The following is a 25681-nucleotide window of genomic DNA, read 5'->3' as shown; positions in this document are numbered from 1 at the left end:
TTATTATTATTATTATTATTATTATTATTATTATTATTATTATTATTATTATATATTAATATTATTATAGATGTAAAATCACTTTTAAAGTAGTTGTAGAGGCAGAAGTTTTTTTTTTATCTTGCATTCTATGCTTTAAGATAAAAAAAAAAAAAACTTCTGTGTGTAGCAGTCTCTCCAGCACTCCCCTAATTACTTACCTGAGCCCCATCTCTCTCCAATGGTGTTCATGAGTGTCTTAGCCATCCTGATTTGCTGAAACACAGCAGTGGCACCATTGGCTACTACAGCTGTCAATCAAAGTCAGTCAGCCAATCAGGGGAGAGAGGGGATGAGCAAGGTCAGTGCTCCGTGTCTGAATGGACACAGGGAGCTGTGACTCGGCTTGAGTGCACACATAGGAAGCTGCTGACTGTGGGGGCACTCAATAGGAGGGAGGGGCAAGGAGCAGTATAGAGGGACCCGAGAAGAGGGTCCAACTGCACAGAGGAGGTAAGTATAACATGTTTGTTATTTTAAAAAAAACAACAAACCTTTACAATCACTTTAAGTAAGGGTAGTGCTACAAATGATTTAATCATAAATGCCATATACCACTTATCACTCTGGTCGCCCATCAAAAAAGGAGGGGACTTGAAATGTGGCCTTAATACCACATGTATAAGACTTTTTTCACAGCCTACCCACATAGAGAGGATCAGATTTGAAAGAGCACCTTCAGACTGGCTTTCCACGGGCATAAATTACACATTTATATTCCTCAGATTTTTGGAGGCCCTGGAGTACCAGAACAGTAGAAACACCCGCAAGGTGTTTTTGGAAGCATGGTAAGTCTTTTGAAGATGTCATTTTTTTCCACATCTTTTTGGAAAATGTGGGAAAAAATAAAAATGATAATTTTTTTACACAAAGCTGTCAATTGAATAAGACAATTAAAGACATACAGCATGGGCATACATATAATTTCAACTCAAAACACATTCTGCTACTGCTACTGACAATACCATATGTGTGAGATTTTTTCACTTTGTGGACTGAGTATATATTGGACACTTGCATTTTGTGCATTATACAAATCAACCAATTTTAACTGTCATCCCCTATACAAGTGGTCAGGGAATATAGCTTAGTGCAGTCCCAGTTCCTATAAGCAAAGCGAGCCTTCTGCCTGCCCCCAGGAATGCTATGTTCATTGGCCAGGTAGTACAGGAGGCTAAAGGAAGGAAGAACAAAAGAGTTCCTGTGGTTCCAAGAGCTCAGTTGTTCTCAGGACATGGCTGGGACTGATGTCTCGCAGGAGCATAGACAGTCAGATGTGTAGTGGTGTCAGTTCAGGTAGCAGGCAGAGACATGGTCGGTAAACAGGCAAAGGATTGGTCTAGGAAGCAGGCAGAAAAGTGAACAATAAACAGGCTAGGGCTAGTACAGGTAGCAGAGGCAACCAAGCACTGGTGTGGTGGCGATCAGGGGCACTGGAACTGGTATGGCAGTGATCAGGGACACTGTGACTGGTGTGGGGTGAATAGATAGAATTTGACTGGTGTGGCGATGATAAGGGATGCTCATAATTTAAAAAAAAAAAAATTATAATTTTTGTTTTCACGGTCGCAAGAAAAGTATACACTGTACTATCTGTACTATACTGTATAAGTGTATCATTTCTAACTGTGTTCTGCATCAATAATGATGCCATTGTTTACTACTATGACTGCTGTGATTGGCCACAGCTATCACATGGTACAGGGCCCGTGTGACTGGCCCTGTGCCACAAGATCGCTGTGACCAATCACAGAGATCACAGTAGTAAACAATGGCATCATGAATGACAACTGTTGCTTACTACTGGTAATATGATCGCTGTGATAGTTGACAGTGATCACATGGGCCCAGAGCTAATCACTGCAGTACAGTGAACACAGCGGCTACAGATCGCACCACTGAGCATCCCGGAATGATGCTTGTCCCACCATACCGGATGGGAAGCAGTTAAAATTTGTGTTGTAATTTTATCTTTAAGTTTGGAATAAATGAGTCAGGAGGTATAAAACATATAATTACATTGGTTATTGATCGATTTCAGACTTCTGCATTATCTCATCTCTAATGCTTTCTTATGCATCTAAGTCAAGTTCTAAAAAGTACCTTAGAGAAAAAGAAAGAAGATTCAGCCCTTGGCACAGAACTCTTTTTTTTTTCTAAAACAAAAAGAGATGCAGACAGAGTAAGTCTAATATGCATCTATAAGAACAATAATAGACCTATCGCCAAATCCAATTCTTTTCTGAAGTCAAAGGTGTCCGCTGTCAACAGATCTGAAGAGATGAACATAAGGGCCGCTGTGACCTGTGACCCGCAAGTGCTATACAGATTCAAATAAGACTGAAGAGTTGGATGGTAATTGGTGGATGATTTCACACAATATAGATAAATCCCTTTTTTTGAGTTTTTATGAAAGAAAAGAAAAATAACTTTTTATTTGTTACTTTTCTGGGGAACCCCCGAGATGTGTTGGCTGCAAAACTAGTTATCATATTTTATGCACAATTCCTATTTAAATATTTTCAGCAAACATTTCTTTATTATGGCAAAAAATAAGATCCCAAATTATATCTTCAAATGATTGCCTTTTATGGAACCCACTAATAAACGGCCACAAAAATGTGCGGGATATATTATTAATTATACAGATGCCTTTTAGAGTAATATTTTTACACCGTAAAACTATTTTCTTAAAATAAAACTAATAATATGAATGTTATTATAACTTTTTATTTGTATAGAACAAATAGTTCTAGTTCTAGTAAATATAACCTATACATTTGCTAAGGTTCTTCTACTAGCTGTGCAATATTAATAATATACTGTATACTGTGTGTTTAGAAGCTAGAAAGATAATGTCATATGCTGTATATTTTGTAGTCATTAAAGCGGTTGTATAGTCTTTTTTATAACTTTTACCTACAGGTAAGCCTTATTATAGGTAAAAAAAAATCTCCTAAACCTGTATGGTTTAGGAGATATTCCCCTCGCAATGCGCCGCTGACTGCATCGGCGCATGCACACAGGGGATTCTCGGCTGAAATTCCAGCAGACCTCGGACCCTGCCGGAAAGAAATCACGCATGCGCGGGAGTGACATTCACAGCGCCGGAGCCGCGATACCCGGAAGACACGCCGAGGAAATATGTCAGCTCCCTCGACGAGGATCGGGCGAGATGTCGGGGCCTCGTTCTAAGGTAAGTATTTCATAATGAGCTAGTATGCAGTGCATACTAGCTCATTATGACTATTCCCTTGCAGGTCAGAAAAAAAAACGTCAGCTGGTTTACTTTAATAGAGATCTGTGATGTGAGTCACAATCAGAATTATTATAGCGCCCCCCCCCCCCCCCCAGCTCTTACGCCTATCTTAAAGGTAATCAACTACAGAGAAGGATATAATTTGAATACTGTACATAATACTGCAGGTCAGAGAATGCTTTTATAGTAGTTTAAGTTTCAATCTTTTTTTTTTTCAAAAAATTTCTTTATCGTTCTGTATGTCCAAGTAGCTATATTCGGTTTCTTTGTTTTACTAATTACGCACAAATTAATATATTTCAACTGCTTATAGCTATTTGTCAGCCAAAAATGATCTTGAACTTTAACATTTCCATCTAATTATTATTTAGATACCTAACTGAAGACCTAATTAAATGTAATTATTTAAAAATCTAGGATGAAGCCATTGCTATATATTATTCTTGAATAATTCCCTGTAAGATTCATACTGGTGTGTTTAAATGCGCAATTATCATTGAATATCTTCTCAATACATTTGCCACCACCCAACATTTTTTTCGCAGACTGGTCTGCTGGACCACCACACACGCACACAGATCTCCATCTGGCAGATCTGTTAGCTTACAATCTGCATGCAATCTGTCAACACACAGTGCAATTTCATACCGATTGGCACGTTAGACCGAGTGCATTGGCACTAAAATACAACAATCTCTCCAGAGATTGCATTACTAACTTACTAACTGACATATCAGCATGAATGTCGCACCACTTCCTGAAACGACATCTCTCTAAAACCAAGCAATTAATATTCCCCCCGCCATACCCCTTGACATTTTCCACATTTTGTCATGTTACAAAACCATTTATCATTTTCCTTCTACTTCATAATCATGTGTAACTTTGTGTTGGCCTATCACATAAAATCCCAATAAAATACATGTACATTTTTGGTTGTAACATGACAAAATGTGGAAGGTTTCAAGGGGTGTGAATATTTTTTCAAGGCACTGTATAACCCTCACTGTAACCAGATAAAATAATTGCAACGCTAAAATAAAATAAAAAAAAAACAGTGTATAAACTTCAAAGGAAGACTCAAAGAAAGTGACAAGTGATTATTACATACAATTTAATTGACACACGGTTTTCAATTTAAAGGAAAGGGGTTTATGAAATCATAGACTGTCAAACTGGAGCTCCAGGCTGGAGAGGGGCGGGTTCAGCTGGCTTTGACTCTCAGCCTCAATGAGAGTTGGAACCAGCTGTCAATCAGGCAGACAGTGAGCTATAGGCCCATATCCGCCAACTCTGGGTCACAGGAGGATAAAAGTAAGTGCACTCCTGTGACCCAAAAGAGAAGTATGACCAAAAAAGCTCTGGCCATACTTCTCTGTCTAAGTATTTAGCACTGTCTATTTCCATTACTAGCCAATTTGTAAGTGTCTGTAATTTTTCACTGTGTATCCATAACTTGTAACTTATGTTTTACATGCAAGTGTAATGCATATTGGGGAGAAATAATGCAATGCTAGCAAAATCACTTCCTCTGTAGCTCAAAACATGCAACCTGTAGAATTTTTTTAAACGACGCCTATGGAGATTTTTAAGGGTAAAAGGTTGTCCCCATTCCACAAGCGGGCCTAATTTTGAAGCGTGACATGTTGGGTATCAATTTACTTGGAGTAATATTATCATTCACAATATAAAAAAATTGGGCTAACGTTACTGTTGTCTTATTTTTTTAATTCAAAAAAGTGTATTTTTTCCAAAAGAAGTGTGCTTGTAAGACTGCTGCGCAAATAGGGTGTGACAGAAAGTATTGCAACGACCGCCACTGTATTCTCTAGGGCGTTAGAAAAAAATATAAAATGTTATATTAGGGTTCTAAGTAAATTTCTAGCAAAAAAAAACAAAAAACAGTTTTTAACTTGTAAACAAATCTTAGAAAGAGGCTCAGTCCTTAAGTGGTTAAAATATGAACTATAAAGTGTATTACCTATTTAGTGATCATTTCTTAGTGCATAGAAGGTAATGAGAAAATGGTTTGGAGAAAGTTTTTAGCAAGACACGGGCATCACTCCAGTCGGCTCTACAGCCTGAAGCAAACCACTAAATGGAAACACATTCTAAAGAACTTATGAACCACATCACGACCTGGAGCTCTTGGCTAAGTGGTGCTGCTGATTTTAAATAGCCCCTCATTATACAACAAATGTTATATTAATTATTTTAATACTAAGCTGGTTCTTCTCTGTCAGGATGCCAATCCGAGCCACATTTAAAATACATTCTCTCAAGGCAGAAAAATATATAATTCCACATCTAATTTTTATGAATAAAACTAGATATTTTGTCATTTCTGTTCATACAGGAAAGAACGGTGTGAGAAGAGCTTGGGAAGCAAATCTCTATGTAATTTCATTTTGGGTCAAGGAGGAAAGAAGGGCATATTGGAGTTTTACTTCCCTGTTTGTAAAATGAATTAAAATTAATTGAGCGACTATAAAATGTCTTCCCAGATCATTTAAACTAGTAGTAAAATGTGCTGGTCATCTCAGCTGAAAAATGCAGGGCCGTTGGCAGGTAATTTATTGGGTGTCTGTACAAGTTTAACATTGGGACAGTGAAAGTGCACTCTGGATTTTTTTTTATGCAATGGGAATCAATCATTACAGGTACTAGAAAGATAAAAAAGAAAGTTGTTCAAATGTGACAAGATCTCGTGCACATGTATATGCCTTTCTCTCTGCAAGTCTTCCCAGAACTAATAAAGGGTGCAAAGTGCCTTAAAGATATGATAAAGGGAACCTAAACATAGTACTTTACCCTGAAAATTGATATGATCATTAGGAGACAGTGAATACATACTAAAAGATGTGGTGTTAATTAATGCTCCCAATTAATACATTTCCAGTAATACGTTTATACGTTTAACACGTTTCCATGTAACACTTAAACTGTAAGCTATTTTTTCCAGTTTGGCTAGAAAGGGAAAGGGTTACACCCCCATCCGTTTATTTTTTTTATGCTGTCTGTGTTCCATCAGGGAGATTTCCCTGCAAATCCTGTCTTTGAGACCCATTAGCAAGTAAGAGTACTGATGTCTCCATTGGATGGTTTGGGGATCGTTCACAGGGGCACTGTGGCCCATACAGTATTAATGTGTGCCATGTTTATGCAGCTAGAGCTTTGTGCAGGCAGCCTAAAGAGTACCTCCACTTTTGTTGAGAGAAAAAAACACTCCCCTCTGGCTGATCTATGTACATTGAAAGAAATTCACAAACTTTGTTGGAGATTCCTAACTTTTTGTTATTCTGGAGAAATCTTGTGTGTGTTTGTCTATGTTCGTGTGGTAAGTGAATCTAATGGAAGTGGTTTCATTATTATCAATCAGTTGCTGCACCAGCAGGGCTCAAATGAGGAAAATTGAAGGGCCTGCATCCTTTTAGATGTGATGTCCTAACATTTTTGTTGCAGGGGATGTATGATATCTGATTTGAATCTAAAGGAAGACTTCTGGGAAAATCAGCGAGACAATCACACAAGCAGGAAATTACATATCGGTGGGATGTTCTATACACATTCTGTGTACACCTCCAGGTAGCCATATTGTATTGTATTTTACAGAAAATTACAGAGCTTCAGATTGAAAAGGAAAAGTAATTTTTAATAACATTAAATTACGATATGACTTGAGTCACAATTGTATATACTATATTATTCATTTTTGTATTTGCTATTTTTCTCCCCACCAAAGTGGAGTTACCCTTTAAACTGTAGTTTGGAAAGAAAGGGAAAGGGTTATACACCTGCCAGTTTATTGTGTTATGCTGTCTGTGTTCCATCAGGGAGATTTCAATTCAACTCCTGTCTATGAGACCCATTAGGAAGTAAGAGTACTGATGTCTCCATTGGATGGTTTGGGGATCATTCACAGGGGAGCTGTACAGTATAAATGTATGCCATGTTTATGTGAATGGTGCTTTGTGCAGGCAGCTTAAGTTTGTCTAGTGAAAATGCACTCCAGTGCAGTGACTGTATGAACATATGGGCTTGCCCTAATCTGACACATGTGTAGGAACAGGTGAGCACCAGTGTTGCCAACTTTCAGTATTTTTACTGGCAGCCAGTAAAAAATGGGCACTTTTCTCTTGCCAGTAAATGCCAGTGAAAGAAAAAGGTTGCCAGTGGAACAGAGAAGCCAGGGCCTCATGTGCAGGTCTGCGGAACAGGAGGTAGGCAATCCGGGAGTGGACTGAAGGGACCACTTGGCATGGAGAGTGAGGATCACTGTGACTCTCCATGCCAAGAGGGGACTTGTCATGTTGGTGAGGTGCCATCATCTGTGCTGCTGCACACTGCTGTCAGTGTTACTGTGAGAGTCAATTTTGTGTGTGTGCCGCCCATTCTAATTTTTTGCCCTCTCGATTCCTGAGATACTTATTTACTATATCGAAAATAAAGTAAGAAATATGTTTTTGCCCTAATATCTACCTTAATTCACTTTGCTAATTGCATATTATACTTGTTTATAGCCTAAATACTGAAATTTGCACTAAAAACTGTAATTTTGTAACCTTTAGATATGCCAGTAAAAACTTGACAGCGCCAGTAAATTTTTGGTGTTGTGTCAGTAAATTTCAACCTGGTAGGTTGGCAACACTGGTGCGCATCCCCAAATGCATATTGCCTGCCTTCAGGGCTGCTCACTCACCCTTGTTCACGTGTCACATTAGGACAGTGGTCTGTGTCTGTACAGCTTATCCATTCACATGGAGAAATATAACATACCTGCACACAATTACAGGCGACTCCATTCACATTATATAGGCCACAATGACTATGTGAATGAGACCTAAGCCTTATTTCTTGTTCTGGTGACATGTTTGTATTTCTCACCACTTTCCCACAATTATCTCCAGCAGGAACACAGAGAGCAATAAAAGCTTGAGTTCTAACCTTTCCACACTATCCAAAATTAGAAAAAAAGTCATAGTGCTAATTTCATATGATTTGTTTTTTAGCCAAAGTTGGCCAAATCTTGGATTAACATACACCCACCACAGCCTTTTTAATCTGTTCTATAGAGAAAAAGGGGACTGCCCTTCTATGATTGAAGAAATTTGAAAATAACAAGTGCTTTTATTGACTACTACGTCTACCCATTTAAAGTCAAACAGTTGTTTTGTTATACACATGCACCAGTACTCCTAGCAGCCCATTATAATTGATCTCAATAAATTCAGATCAGTAAAGTATGTACAGTATTCCAAGCTAATATGACTACAGCATGCTACTGCACTAAAAACATTGTCCTTTTCCTTCCATAAGTGTAGCTTTAGTGAATAAGCCAACTTGGTCACATTTAGGTAATAAGAAAAAGTAGCACCAAGTTTCAGAATTTCTGGAAGTGAAGGCATCACTACTAAATATTTGACACAAGTCATACCAAGCACCAAATGATTTATTTGAATAAAATGAAAGAAACATATTTAGTTCCATATTTTCTCCCTGTGTATTAGAATAATATACTATTAAGCGCTATGTATAGATTGAATACAAGACATCTCTATGGTAACCATGATGGAAAGGGAAATGCAAATGTTAATCTCAATTGTGACCCTTTTTTGTTGAGAAAAAGTCTCCTCGAGTTCATCTATATTACGGTAACTATATTGCACATTGTAGGGATTAATGCAAACTCTATTACATACACTTGCTTGCTACAAGAAAGGACATAATAGTGCAGATGCTAAAGAAAGAGTGCTTAGTGGAAGGTTCTATCTTGACTGTGATCCCATAATCATTTCCAGGTTTGTAGCAATAAACAATGTACCGCCACAATACTTATAGAAATGCAGTATTTCACCAAGGATAAAGCTACTAATGCAGTAGACCAAAGAAAATCACCACGAATACAGGTGATTGAACCTCAACCTCTGTGCAAAAAAACTGTCTAAAAGCAACATTTCTTTGTGAGACATTCCACATTAAAACTAGCATCCCCTGACTCTGTAACTGTAAATTAGTTAAGTGCCAGTGAACTTAAACTTAGTATGTAATTTTCTTCTGTATCAATTTTATCATTTTTCATAGTGCCTCTACTCTTACTTAAAAGCTAAGGCAGTAAGCTGGTTTTACGGAAAGAAATTAGCAAATGGATTTTTCAAAAAGAAGAATAGACCCGAACTAAGATGAATCAAACTCAGAACTGCTTGATCAACTACTGATAGACAAGTGGCTACTATTACTGACTTCTTTCTCCTTCTTAATTAAGTTTTTTTATTAAATTAAGCCCCTGTTCACATGACACAATTAGCTATGTGCACCATGCAGGGATGCATTTTACTGGCACAGGGATGCATGCAAACTATGGAATTGCACAAACAGTGGTTCAGACATGCTGAAGTAGCACCGTGGGTAATGAAAAAGGGACCAATGGATCCTTTTACCCTTCTCCAGTGAGTGCTAAAAATGGGTTTCCCCTGTGGGTTCAACATATGCAACCGTCATAATCCTCCACCAACTTTGTAGACTGATCATTAGCAGCAGGCTGGCTAGATTTCACAAGCATGCACCCACATGTCATATTGAGACACAGAGTCTGTGTCCATGCAGCAATGTCTTCCAATAGAAAACAATGGAATGCCAATGCGGGAATGCACACAACACCTGTCCAATATCCATATAGATGAAGAGCTGCACGCCCTCTGCCATGCTGATACTAGCATTAAGTGGATGCTTCAAAAATGAAAAATTCAGAGGCATCAAATGTCCTCTAAAATAGCCAACCTGGTGCTAGTGATCAGTCTAAGGCTGGATTCACACCTATGCATTTTTTGTGCTTTTTGCATTTTGCAAATTTGCACTACAGAACGTGTTCCATAGGAAACCATGTTAAATTGACTGCAGTGCAAATCTGCAAAATGCAAAATGTACTAAAACTGCATAAGTATGAATCCAGCCTTAAAAGGAAATATAGAATTGTGACGGTTGTATATGTTCATGCCACTGGGGCAGCCAATTTCTACCACTCCCGAAGAATGGGTAAAAGAATCCATTGGACTCTTATGCATTATCTATGGTATTGCTTCAGCATGTTTAAACCACTCCCTATGCTATTTCAAAGTTTTACACTGAGCAAAACAGGCTATGTGTCTCTGTAATGCCTAATACAAGCATTACAAATGAAAAGTACTAGTGCCTATTCATGTAACAATTCTCCTATGCTATTTCCATATTATGATTTGAACACAAAATAACAATGCAATACATTTTACAATAGGTCAAAAACATTTCTATTAACAATTTTATATTTTATGTATATTGACAGTATATTTATATTTTACGGTGTCAAACTACCATTTTGGTTTATGTTAAAAAAAACTAAAAACAAATATAGACTAAATGCATACATCTAAATAATTAAAGTGCATTTTTAAGAGATCACATTTCCCGTACATATACACAGAGCTTAATGAGGTAAATGTGTGAGACAATAATTTGAACTTGAGACACTGTGGAATGAAATTTATTGTGGTCGGACTTGATGGCCTGTGTTGCTTTCAAATTTACTAACTATGTAAGAGTGTAATTCCCAATTTTCAGTAGAATAGATTGTCTAATTTTAGAGAAACTAGCAGCATGGATTCCGCAGTGCGCACAGGCAGCCCAGCTCAATCAGCTGACTTTTATCTCTGTGACTGCAGGTCGCATTATCTCATGAATGAACTGCTATGTAGGTCAGTCTGAATCTTCTTCTAATTGAATGCACATTTTAGGCATGGCATTCATGCTCTAAATATCAAGATCCCAGATAATTGGTAGAGAGAATGTATGTTTACATGGGAAAGATGCAGCTATTATAATCCATTATTTTGATATTTTAATGCTGTTCTACACTTTAAAAATATGTATGCTTATAACAGTGTACATATAAAACATTTTCATTATGTGTTCTGCATAGAAGCAAAGATATCGGTGGAATAGAATGTTACTTAAGTAATTTAAGGTAATTAAGCAATACTAGTTCTATACAGTATAACTGTGTCCATATAGATCGTGGTAGATAATGATTTGCTGTGAGAAAGTACTATATGATATCGAACTTAACAATATTTAATCTAATTAGATCAGTCCTCCCCAACACAGAGAGTTGCAGAATATAATCCTGACTAATAGCATCATGTCTTACAGTAAAGGAGCTTCTAAAAAAAAAAAAAACTGTTTGCTCTATCATTTCATCCACATCCACATTTAAGGCAAGAAAGAAACCTTTACTGCTTGGTCACATTTACCTATTAAAATGTTTTGGGAATCTTTGCTGTAACCAAAGTTTCACGTGAAATAATTTGCTGAGAAAAATGAGGGTGAGAACCAAGTGAATCAGCTGGGTCTTGTTTGCCCATTGGTCAGTTTGAGATAAGGTTTGTCTAAGCCCTTGTACACACGGTCGGACATTCCGACGGAAAATGTCCGATCGGACCGTGTTGTAGGATAATCCGACCGTGTGTGGGCTACATCGGACTTTTTCCGTCGGACCGACAAAGTTTGAGAGCTGGTTATAAAATTTTCCGACAACATGATCTGATTGGACTTTGTCCGATCGTTTGTAGAGAATTCTGATCGGACAAAGTGCCACGCATGCTCAGATCAAATTCCTAGACCACAGCTATAGGTTACTAGCCTGAACATAGTCCCGTCGTAACGAAATAACGTCATTACGTCCTGAACGATCGGATTTTCCAACAACTTTGTCCGACCGTGTGTATGCAACACCAGTTTCGGACAAAATCCATCAGAAAAAATCTGACGGATTTGGTTGTCGGAATGTCCGACCGTGTGTACAAGGGCTTACAATCACAAAAGCATAGAATGCATAACTTTTCATTGCGATGTGTGTGCGGTTTTTCTATATGGTCTTGTGCTACCAGCATGAGGCTTCATATACCGAGGTAAGCTTAAAAAGTTTTTATGTGGCAAATATTAAAGGGTAGGTTAAAACTACAACATAATAGTAATTATAATAATGTTAAACATTAGGATCTATTTTTATAGTAGACTTCACCTCCGTAATATCTCAAAAATTTGCCCCTTTTTAACTAGTGAAACCACCAAAATACTCATTCACTCCCTTGTTATCTCTTGCCTTTACTATTGTGACTCCCTTCTCATAGGCTTACTTTTCCATAGGCTATCCCCTCTTCAGTCTATCATGAATGTTGCTGCCAGACTCATCCATCTTACCAACCGCTCAGTGTCTGCCACCCCTCTCCGCCAATCACTACACTGGCTTCCGATCGCCCAGGAAATTACATTCAAAATACTAACAACTACATACAAAGCCATTCACAACTCTGCCCCGAGCTGCATCACCAATCTTATATCCAAATATCATCCAAACTGTTCTCACTGCTTCTGTTAAGACCTCCTGCTCTCAAGCTCCCTCATCTCCTCCTCCCATGCTCATCTCCAGGACTTCTCCAGAGTCTCTCTCATCCTCTGGAACTCTCTACCTCAATCTGTCTGACTGTCTCCTACTCTGTTAGATGATCCCTGAAAACTCATCTCTTCAGGGAAGCCTATCAGACCCTCCAACTAATCTTTTATCACTTCCATCAGCTCATTCCCCACAGCTACAACCTTTTGTACCACTTGCCCCACCCCATTAGATGGTAAGCTCTTTTGAGCAGGGCCTTCTTAACACTCTTGTATTTTATTGTATTGTAACTGTACTGTCTGTCTTTTATATTGTAAATTGATGTGTAAACTACTGGCGCTATATAAATCCTGTATAATAATAATAATTCCCTGGGGCTTTAAACTCATTTTTAACCCTTAAAGCTAATGTGTAGACTGCATCAAGTACTTACAGTGACCACTTATGTATCCAAGCCATTAAAGTAAGATCATTTGGCAATGAGGTATTTTATTTTAAACCCTTGAAACACCAAACCAGTGGTGCTGTATATGGTGATCATTAATTTGAATGCTTGTGCAATAGTATTTAAACTGCTGATGTTGCTCCATTTTCTGCCACAGTGGATCATGGGGGAGAAATAAGAGAATTTGAATATCTAAAGTTCACTCATTTTCATGTTCCAAATTCCCTGGCTATAGGAATCAAACCATTGAGCTTCTTTAATAGTTCTAAGTGGGTCCCATCTAAGTATCCTGGGGAATCAAGACATCCCGGAGATATACGGAATATGGCTGCAGGCTGGATTACATTGGGATTTTTGGGAATTTACCCTGATATTGCAATCCTCTGTTAATTTGAAATGAAAGGGAAACATTCTATAATGACATTATATAATGTCCCACTGAATTATACTGGTTATTCTGCCTTTTGTTGTTGTTTTTTGCTTATTGGGACTCTGTTAGAGTTATGGCAATGGAATTTAGAGCTTAACCTTCAATGTAGGGAATATTATCATTTATGTAATGAGCAATGCTAGCCATGCTGGATCTGTGTTTGTGCTATCCATCTAACCACTCATCCATATACTTCACCATAAGGACCACAGCATGGGGGCTTCTGATTAACAACAATTTTTTTCTATTTTCCATAAACAACATTAATGCACTGGCTTGAAAGAAACTGATTGTGTTTTTCCCTGACAAATAATACTTAATATTTCAATTGCACTTTATTAATCTCCATCCATCTTTCTTTCAGAAAACATTTAGAGCCGAAAATTTAATAAAGGAGAAACAATAATGCTATGTACTGAAAAAAATCTGAGCAACATTAATATTTAAAATAAACAAGGGAGGCAGAATATCAGAAGTATGTGCTAGCTAATGTACTTTGCCAGCTTAACTGAATTTCACAAGACACTAGATAAATGTTTCACTTCGATATGGATGTATTACTGCATTAACTCTTTAAAGGATACCCCCTTCTGAATTAATAAGAAAGATGATGGACCTTGTGGGAGTCTCTTGAAATTACAGGCATCCCAGCTGGGCACAAACCAGTTATTAGGGTAAAGAATATTATAAAGCAATGTAGAGTGTGTCAGTAATGGCAAAGACACGCTCAAGGTTTATTATGGTGGGACTCTAAGGGCATGATTTATTAATGTGTGAAGTGAAGTCAAGTGCTTTAAAGGGCAGTAAAGTAAGGTGAACCTGAGCCTTATTTATTAAAGTATGAAGCAAACTGAAGTGGACCTGTGTTCATCCTATTATGTACACAGGAGAATGTAAAAAAAAAAAAAAAACAGAACCTTTTCTTCACGTTATTGAATGCTTGAAATGCACATATGTTCACTTCAGTACACTTTTTATCTTAGTAGATCTGCCCTAGGATCACTTAATAAACCTGTCATTAAAGAAACATGGAAGCTGCTGTTATTGACCTTTTTGTAAAGATCCTAGATGCCTGGTTATCATATTGATTCACTGGCTTCATTACTGTGACCTGTAACAAGTATGTGGTTTGGAAAGTCAGTTAAGCCCAGGTTCACACTGAGCTGTGGGAATGAAGGAATTTCACTACCGCATGCCAGTCCCAATTTTGGGCACAATTTCAGAGACATCTGTGCAGGTAAATCGCAGCCTGAAATCAAAAAAAGTAATACAGAAACGACTTTTTGAAATCGGTGTGGTGCCGCAAATGCAGTGCCGCACCTATTAGGATGGTGCCATTTGACACGTCAAATCGTATCAATGTGAACCAGGGCTTAATGTCTGGGGTCCTGATCTTTGCCTTTGTGACTAAAAATATTAAAGCCAAAAGGTCAGCATAAATGCCAGGCAATGAGCAGTTTCAGAAACAAAGGCCAGCCATGTGAGCCTTCAACTGTTTCTCAATGTCTAAAGGTTTCCTGAAAGAAAACAACTGATTGTACGTCATGTTTTACAAACCTAAATTACATCATTTGCTTTGTTTGAGGACCCCTAAAAATGATTTTTAATACAGTTCTACACAGGGGAGGGCTGATGTGGAGGGGAAGGATGCCTTTCTCAATAGCCAGTGCTATTAAGATATGTTGGGCTAGTGGCCCTGAGTGGAGATGCTTTGCAATTTAGACATTAATCGGAGCAGGACCTGCAGTCAGAAACAGATGCTGGGAATTATATATCTGATCTGTGCTCAAACCTATGATCACAGGGTTTGGCAAAGAGATGTCATCCAACATTGTTTTTTTGTGACTTTGAGATGTTATGTGACTAAATGTCAGGAGCTTCAAAGGAAGGTGATGATTAAAGATGTGAGAAAGTGTGCCATCAGGGCATAACTATAGATCATGGGGCCCCATAATCAAAAGCTGATGGGCTCTCCCCCCATCTCCTTTGTTTAACCACTTCCCGACCGACGCACACACATATACGTCGGCAGAATGGCCCGGACAGGCAAATGGGTGTACAGGTACGTCCCTTTAAATTTGCCACTGTGCCATTGATTGCGCGCCGCCGGCAGCACGCACGCATACCAGTCGGGACCTCCATGAGTCCGATCGCGGGTCCCGCGGACTCGATCGCCGTGGGGATACCCGCGATCGTCTAATGGGGAGGAAGAACGGGGAGATGCTAAAGTAAACAAGCATCTCCCCATTCAGCCTAGTAACAGTGGCACTGATCTCCGCTCCCTGTGATTGAAGCAGAGATCAGTGATGTGTACAACACAGCCACGCCCCCCACAGTTAGAAACACGCCCCTAGGACACACTTAACCCCTACACTGCCACCTAGTGGTTAACCCCTTCACTGCCAGTGTCATTTACCCAGGAATCAGTGCATTTTTATACCACTGATTGTTTTATAAATGACAATGGTCCCAAAAATGTGGCAAAAATGTCTGATGTGTCCACCATAATGTCGCAGTCACAATAAAAATTGCTGATCTTCGGCATTACTAGTAAAAAAAATTTTTTTATAAAAATTGCATAAAATTAACTATATAACGCTATAACTTTTGTGCAAACCAATCAATAATCGCTTATTGCGATTTTTTTTACCAAAAATATGTAGAAGAATACATATCAGCTGAAATTGAGGAAAAACATTTTTTTTATACATTTTTGGGGATATTTATTATACCAAAAAGTAAGAAAATAATGAGTTTTTTTTCAAAATTGGCGCTCTTTTTTGGTTTATAGCGCAAAAAATAAAAACCGCAGCGGTGGTCAAATACCACCAAAAGAAAGCTCTATTTGTGGGAAAAAAAGACGGCAATTTTGTTTGGGAGCCACGTCACATGACCGCGCAATTGTCAGTTAAAGCGAGGCAGTGCCGAAATGCAAAAAGTGGTCTGGTCTTAAGCCGGCAAAATGGTCCGGTCTGAAAGTGGTTAATCAATCTAAACATGTATGTCTAAATGGAGGATGGGTAGCACGATATCTGTCAGCATAGTCATTACATTACCTCACCTACTATGTAACTATGTAACTATATAATTACTAGGCTCCAGTGGTGTGAACAGAAGTTGTTAAGAAAGAGGGTTGCATCAATGAGGGGAATCATTTTTAACATTAAAGTGGTTCTAAGGGATGACTTTTTTTACCCTGATACATTCTATGCCTGCAGGTAAAAATCCTTCAGTGTTCAGATTTCCCCTCAGCCCCCTCCTATAGTCCCCTGAGCCCGATAAATCGATGTGGATGAGAGTAGAAGTTCTCTGGGTCTCTCCTTCCTCATTGGCTAAGACAAAGCAGTGGGAGCCATTGTCTCCCGCTGCTGTCAATCATGGCCAATAAGGAGGGAGCGGGGTCGGGGCTGATCCACGCTCTGTGGGTCAAACAGAGGCGGCTCGAAAGTGAGCATGCAATGTCATATGCAGGCATTTAGCAGGAGGGGGGCTAGGAGCGCCAGCGGGAGAATCAAGAAGAGTCAGTGTCAACAACACCCTTTGCAATCTTAATAATACAGTGATGAATATGTGTTATTTTCATAAATGCCTTTACAGCTGCGCTAATGCCCCCCCCCCCTTTCACCCCACGCTTCATAACAGCTTCAGTTATTATAGATGCAGATGCATAGAAGAAAATACAGATGTATAGAAGGTAATATTGCATATATACCACTGTTGACCTCTTTCTACAATGCTAGTTACTTGGCCTTTGCTTTCCTCTTCACATCAAACAGTCCTGTCCTGAAGAGAAGAGTCAGGGGTTTTTATACAACACCAAAAAAGGTACCCAATTTAAAGCAGACCTACTGCATGTTCCAATGTTAATTTGAAGTTTTTTGTTTTTTAAATTAGGATTTTCAGAAATCAATACACAAAACCATTTGAGACTTTTGACTCTGCTCGTGCAAGGGTTCAGTAGCTAAAGAATTGCACAGCACCAGGTGCCACCACAAACTATGTATCTCTGCACACCCATCTCCATTACATCTCCCTGGTAGATAGAACAGGTTGTCGAGAGAAGGACAAAAGGAATGAAAATAAATGATAGGATAAACACGGTTTATTCTTGATTGGATAAATCCACACATGAGAAGACATATAAACTTGTGCACATGCTCCTGCTGGTTCAGGTATATTTTTCTCTTTTTAACAAACTTGCAAATGATTGGCAATGCATCCATGGCAAGTTCATACCTCTGTATATGTGCAGACTCTCCAGTCTCCTCCTGCTGAGCATGTTAGTGCTGAGAATATAGGGCAGCTGTTGGGAGGAGAACACTCCTCCATTTCCAAGGTTACTATTTATTACAAAAGATAAATAGCATTATACATCAAAAACGAAAACACATGATAATCCAGACAAAAAATGAATACATAAATGCTGGACGAGGCCCAAACCAACTGTCAAAAAGACAGATAAGACCAACACGTTTCGACATGTGAGGTAAGGGTCTTCTTAAAGATTTCAAGAAGACCCTTACCTAATATGTCGAAACGCGTTGCCTTTTATCTGTCTTTTTGACAGTTGGTTTGGGCCTCTTCCATCATTTATGTATTCATTTTTTTTCTGGATCATCTCATTGTTATAATGTTTCAGTTGTTGATGTATAACGCTATTTATCTGTTGTAATAAATTTCTACCATTTTATATATAAACTTTACTTTATAAGTGTTCATGGTCCTTCAAAGTCCCACTTTTGAGGAAATTTTCTTTTAAATGAAACTTTACTGTGACATGATTTATATTTACTTGTAGTACGAGTGCAACATTATAGAGAAATTCATGCTGTTCATCTGTGTTATTGCTTATAACATTTTTATTATGTGTAATATCATAACATTTTTATTTTGTGTAATATCCATCAAAATTGAAATAGCGTTGATGACAAGCAGCACTAAAAATACATTTACACAAATGTGCCTTCATATGGACATTTACAAAAAAAATAAGCAAAAAAAAAAAGAAAAAACTATTTGTCGCCTTTTACCTTCCTGCTAACTTTTACAGAATTAGTGTATCCAAAATAAAACCATACACATTTTATCAGACAACTCATGTTCTTTAGAAAAAATATGGATATATTATTCACCTTGTCTAGTTTTTAAGAATAGAACCAATGTCCATGAAACTTGTTAAATAAATAAGCACATGCCTAAAACTGGTACGTTATCATTTTAGACACATATAAACAATTGTACATTTTAACAAACACCTATCCTTAAGGTGCTTTTTCATGCATTGATGCACACTGTGATTACAGCCACCATTAACTTTGAATGGGCCATTAATGAGCATCAAGGCATGAAAAAATGCTCACTTTGTTTGGATAACACAGTGAATTGTAACGTATGTAAACACATACATGTAGTACCCTGAGGTACAGGTGCGTTGGCTGACAAATGAAGGTACTATTTAGAATAACATGAGCTATCATGCATGGAAAGTTGTAAATCAAGTCGAATTATGCAATCTAGCGAACGTTTGCCAGATTGGGAAAATTTTGAAATGTTAGAAATAATGTTGGTTAGCAAGCTTTATTGGTCATGGTGTGTGACATGGTGTGGGAAAGGTCTGAGGAATAGGATTATTTTTGGTGGAGAGGTGGCCAGGGGATCAAGTTGCGTACATGGCTAAGGGATAAGGTTAGTGTTGGTGGAGAGGTGGCCAGGGGATCAAGTTGGGTACATGGCTGAGGGATAGGGTTAATGTTGGTGGGGAGGTGGCCAGGGGATCAAGTTGGGTACATGGCTAAGGGATAGGGTTAGTGTTGGTGGAGAGGTGACAAGGGGATCAAGTTGGGTACATGGCTGAGGGATAGGGTTAGTGTTGGTGGAGAGGTGGCCAGGGGATCAAGTTGGGTACATGGCTGAGGGATAGGGTTAATGTTGTTGGAGAGGTGGCCAGGGGATCAAGTTGGGTACATGGCTGAGGGATAGGGTTAGTTTTGCTGGAGAGGTGGCCAGGGGATCAAGTTGGGTACATGGCTGAGGGATAGGGTTAGTGTTGGTGGAGAGGTGGTCAGGGGATCAAGTTGGGTACATGGCTGAGGGATAGGGTTAGTGTTGGTGGAGAGATGGCCAGGGGATCAAGTTGGGTACATGGCTGAGAGATAGGGTTAGTGTTAGTGGAGAGGTGGCCAGGGGATCAAGCTGGGTACATAGCTGAGGGATAGGGTTAGTGTTGGTGGAGAGGTGGCCAGGGGATCAAGTTGGGTACATGTCTGAGGGATAGGGTTAGTGTTGGTGGAGAGGTGGCCAGGGGATCATCAAGTTGGGTACATAGAGTGGGGGGGGGGGGGTGGTGATGTCAATGAAGGAGCAAATGAAACAGGTGAACATTTTGGTGGTTTCAATCCATACAGTCTTGTTGTAAAAGAGCCTGGGGTAGCCCAGACAGGAGCACAACAAGAATGTCCTAAAATTGGGAGAAGCAAGTGAGGAGAATGCAGCTAACCTTGTTTTTGGATAAACTGAAATGGTATGTTATATTTTAGTTGTTCAGCAGATGTAGGGAAATGGTTCATCTGTTTTTTTGTCCAGTAAATCAACTTGTATCTGTGAAATAAACTGCATTTTTCTTTTTTGCTTTGCCAGCAGACAAAAAGGGAGTAGGATTACCATAACGGTGCAGCAAAGGCAATCAGCAGTTAGCCCCACTGCATGTCAGGTGCCATTACACCGAAACACTGGAGGGGAATACATTCCAAAGCGAACAGCAAATGTATCTTTGGAATGATTTATTTACATCCAAAAAGAACAAACCATCTTACATGTGTCTTACAGGGATATTGTGGCTGATAAAGATATCGATTTTTAGTAACAGTAAAAAATTAAAAGTGATGTAGAAATATAAAGCAACATCAAATTTCCAGCCCTGACAAAGAGCAGAGAAAAAGGAAAGTCATAAACAGCAGGTGAATAACTGATCAGCATATTCATGCAATGGAAATCCTTGCATTGTGCTCTTAAATGTGAAGCACTACGCTCGGAATAACTCCGCCATCAAAATGATTGGCAGAAAGAAAGCAGCAATGTGTACAGAGAAACATGCACTGTGAAATAAAAACCGAATCCGGTGCTAAATCATTTCTCCCTATATATATTGCAAGTCGCTCATGTTAAATATGGTGATAACACTGTGCGGTGCTGTTCCTATTCCTGGTCAGGATGCTCTGGTTCCAGTGTGTAATCAAAGTTGTTAACAGCTGTGAGCAATTACACAATTAAACATTCATTCCTATGGAAGAGCTGGAAGTACAGCAGATTTCTCTCTGTAAGTAAAATTATACCTTTTGTTTAAAGGGAAGCTATAGTGCTTTAAGCCTGGCTTTTTTTTAAATATACATGTAGAGGTGTAAATCATCTTATCAATGAGTGTTGATGGTTTAAAAGCCTGTCCATGCATTTGGATTGCAATTTTTTATACACTAAGGTACATTCATATTTGCTCATTTCATAGGCTGGCTCTGCTTCTGGCTTATTAGTGCTGCACAATAGGTCTCCTTTTTATCTCTCATGTACAATCATATAGCGTTGTATTACTAAAGGAGTAGAGAATGTTCGCCTTGCAAAATGAATGCTCACTTTGCATAGTGAACACTGTGAAGCTGTGTTTACTGAATGCCAAATATTGTTCAAAAATTTTTTTTTTTAAATATTGGATTTTTGCTTGCTCAAGATTGGATCAGCTTCATCATATTTTCGAGGCCTGGTGACATTCACTCTGCAAAGTGAGCATTTTATTTTCTTTTAGACCCCTTTCACACTGAGACCTTTTTCAAGGGCTTTAGCGTTCACGAAAAGCGCCTGTAAAGTGCTTGAAAGAAGCCTCATCTGCAATCCCAATGTGAAAGCCCAAGTGCTTTCACACTGAGATCCCTTTCACACTGGGACTTTTTCAGGCGCTTCAGCTTTAAAATAAGTGACTGTAAAGCGCCTGAAAGAAGCCGCAACTGCAATCCCAATGTAAAAGCCTGAGTGCTTTCACACTGAGGTGCTGCGCTGGCAGGGCGTTAAAAAAAGTCCTGCAAGCAGCTTCTTTGCAGCGCTTTTGGAGCAGTGCATACATTGCTCCTAAAGCGCCCCTTCCCATTGAAATCAATGGGAAGTGCCTGCAAAACGCCTGAAAAGCTCCTGAAAAGTGCTTTTGGCAGTAGCGCTTTGTGGGCGATTTTAACCCTTTATTTGGCCACTAGCAGGGGTTAAAAGCGCCCCAATAGGGCTCGAAAAACGCTGGTAAAGCGCTGCTAGTTTAAGCGGCGCTTTACGAGCGTTTTTCGGACACTGACATTGTGAAAGGGCTCTTAAAGCACTTGGGTTTTCCCATTGGGATTGCAGATGAGGCTTCTTTCAAGAGCTTTACAGGCGCTTTTTTTTTTAACGCTAAAGCGCCTGAAAAACGCCTGAAAAACACTCCAGTGTGAAAGGGGTCTAAGTTAATAAACCCCTATAAGTCAGGTGTAACTGACTGTAACAATTAACCTTAAACACTTGCCGACCGCTCTATAGCGCACTTACTGCTACAGGGAAGACGTGCAGGATCCTATATATATATATATATATATATATATATATATATATATATATGTAAACCTGCACTTCCAGGTGTCGGACGCGCGTGTGCGCTGGCGGTGGCTCGCTCCCTCCCGCTGTGATTTTACACAGCGGGTCCTGCAGACCCCATGTCCACCAGCCCCCTCTGATCATTTGGTACACATGCAGAATGGCATTCTGCCTATGTAAACAAGGCAGATTGCCGTTCTGTCAGTACAGAAGGCATGGGCATTGTTCCTGCTTTACAGGAATACAGGATCCATGCCTTCCACTAGTAAAAGCACCTAACCCACTACACTGAATCCCCTGCTAGGTAAACATGTAACCCTTTTGATCGCCCCTAAAGTTAACCCCTTCCCAGCCCGTGTCATTAGTGCAGTGACAGCGCATATTTTTAGCACTTTTCACTGTAATAATGTTGCTGGTCCACAAAAAAGTGCCAAAAGTGTCGGTTATGTGTCCGATTAGTTTGCAGTCCCACTATAAGTCCCTGATCGTGGCCATTACTAGTAAAAAAAAAAAAACAATCATGAAAACTGCATACAAATATCCCAGTTTGTAGACGCTGTAACATATCCGCCCTAAATTGATGAAGAAATTCGATTTTTTCCATTTTTTTATTGGATGTGTTTTAGAGCAGAAAGTAAAAAATTATATATTTTTTTTTTTCAAAATTGTTGGTCGTTTTTTGTTTATAGCGCAAAACATAAATTACCGCAGAGGTAAACAAATACCACCAAATGAAAGCTCAAACAATGACCTGGTCAGAAAGGGGGATAAATCCTCTAGAGGTGAAGTGATTAAACCTTCAACATCTACCGATCCTTTCTCAGTACTGCAGCTCACGTCTCTACCGACCTGCCCTCACTGGTAGGCTTTAAACCAAGACCAGAACTTCAAGCATGTGCCTGAATAAAAAAAGGTTAGTCTGTGTGCTCATGCCCTGGACAGAGATCTGTCTCTGAATTCTATCCATCTGTTACAGGCTAAGTTCACCTTTGTGGAAAAGAATAAATAAATAAATGCACATATTTTTGCAGGAAAAAATATGCATTTATTATTTTCACTGAAGCCTGCAGAGCATTGCACTTGCAATCTGTGGGCCATGGGTGCAGTGTCAGGTTCCTGCACACTGCCTAGAACTCACTACCCATACCTTTGGGCAGACGGTTCCTGAGCTATAGGCAGTGATAATGAACTGCGAGCACCAATTAGCACCCTTGCAGTTCATTGATACTACAAGCCGGTCTTCCACGTGGAGGACGGGCCTTGTAGTTTATTCATTCACAGATTCTTGTGACTGAATTACGTGGCTGTGCGCCGCCAACATGCTTCTAAAGGTGAACTTATCCTGAAATGGCTTGGATTATTCCTGTGCACTGTTTGGGCTGCTTTTTTGTGTCCCAGCTTGTCTTTGCTTATTCTGATCAGCAGATTATTAAGTCTGCTATCGTTTCTTCGTTGACCTGTCTGGACCTGGACTCAATGTGTGCCATCGGCCAGCTAGTGTCCATCAGTATGGGGACAGTAGTAGACCCCTGGCAACACTAGGGGTCTACCAAACTGTGACCTTGACTGGAAATAATGCACTTTCCATGTGGCTTTTGAATGAAAAGTATGCTAATAGAAAAAAAAAAAATATTGCTCATCCAAACTAATTACAATGTATCATTTGAAACCCGTACTGCAGGCCTGACAGTTGAAATTGCTTGGTAACTATGGGAATTTTTATTTTTACCAAACAACTATGCTATGGGTGGATTTTATTTTTTACTTTAGAAAATGTTACAGTATGCTGTAAAGCATATAAAACACGTGAATGTGCTATATATGTATTTTGCACAAATTGCATTTTCAAATAAATATATTTACGCACATACATGTACTTTATGTACCAATATATTTTTCTGCATCATTCTTGTTTTTCTTTGCTGCTGGCTCCACAGCAAATGCCCCTGTGGTTTAACTCAGAAAATATTTATTTATAAGTATACGGAACAATTACACAGGAATGGACATTCTGACATAATGTCACTAAAAGTATTGCTATTATAGGAAAGATTCAGCAGTGATTCTAGTTATAGGAGGAAAAAATAAAAAAAATAAAAATGCTGTCAGACTTGTAGGGCTATGACAACAATAAACTGTTTTTTTTTGTTTTTTTTGTTTTTTTAATAAAGCGGCGTGTGTATTACACCTATTAAAACATTATACTGGGGGAATTAAAGCAATTTGTTAACTGCAGTGTCTAGTCTCAGGTGTTCCACTCTTAAAATGGGACAGTCTATATTGGCAGCTGAAAAAAATAGCCCTCCGTGACCAATTAAACAGTCCTTTACTGCTTAATAGCTGTTTCTACTGCACAAAAAAAACAGCCATTGGTAATAAAAGATAATGCTTAGCTGGACTATAGAAGTGAAGAGTGGGTAACTCTGTAAGGGCCTTGCTGTTGCTTCTCTGGAGACTCTTGTCCTGTCACTAGACTGTCATTGGAGGGATAAACCCTGAAGCTAGCCAGTAGCCAGAGCTCATATGAGTGAGACAGTCCTTCAATGTCTTGTCCAGGAGATTGACAAGCAAAGAAGATATAAACAGGCAAATGGCTCCAGACCCTTGTCACCGAAGAAAGTACTAGATGATCTGGGCAATTCTGAGCCTAAATGATTTAATGACAAAAAAAAATCATCTGAATATTTACAGATAAATCAATTTGTGGAAGTCATTTGCAGACATACAGCTGCACAACTGTACTTGTTTTTTCAGGTAACTGAATCAGATATATGTTGAAATGTTATTTATAACGTGTGTTTCACTGGTTGGCATACCTTGGAGCCGGCCTGATCTTGAGACTCAGGGATTTTAGTTACATCTCAAGGCTTATGGCCAAAATCTCAGGATCACGCATCCCTATATCCCTTACTCCATGTGTTTCTTTCTACTCTTTTATTACAAATGTTCTCCTATTGACTTTAATAGAACCTCTACATTTACAAGCCTAAAAATTAAACTATTGTGTATTCATATATATATATATATATATATATATATATATATATATATATATAATCAATGGGTGGGCTAATTTCTTTTCTTTCCTTTCAATTTGTCCAAGTACTGTCAGGGATAATGGATTCAAGAAAAAAGAGGGGACTCGAACTCTGATGCAATTCCTTTAGAAATATTCTTTAGAAAAATGTACAAATATGCAAGCCACCATACAGTTGCAAGCGACACTGCTCTTCATCAAGGCTAGTGTGACACAGCCAAATAAGCCAAACATGGTGGCTTGCATATTTGTACATTTTTCTAAAGAATATTTATGAAGGAATTGCATCGGGGTTCGAGTCCCCTCTTTTTTCTTTATATATATATATATATATATATATATATATATATATATATATATATATACACATATATGAGATTTATACATATATGAGATTTACATATATATATATATATATAGATAGGTAACAGCTGCTCTTCAAT

At 38.8% G+C, this 25681-nt stretch overlaps 1 protein-coding gene across 35 annotated transcripts in view; it reads right to left on the bottom strand.

Moving 5' to 3' along the window:
- The window catches only part of CELF2 (CUGBP Elav-like family member 2), a 683959-nt gene that overhangs the window by 520257 nt on the left and 138021 nt on the right, over positions 1 to 25681 (bottom strand). The gene's annotated exons all lie outside the window — the stretch shown is intronic.

Source organism: Lithobates pipiens, unplaced genomic scaffold, assembly GCF_037356315.1.
Source record: "Lithobates pipiens isolate NorthernLeopardFrog02 unplaced genomic scaffold, aLitPip1_a1.2 Scaffold_8, whole genome shotgun sequence".
Taxonomy (NCBI): domain Eukaryota; kingdom Metazoa; phylum Chordata; class Amphibia; order Anura; family Ranidae; genus Lithobates; species Lithobates pipiens.
Note: the sequence above shows the minus strand (reverse complement) of the source record. Positions and strands in the feature narration are given on the sequence as shown.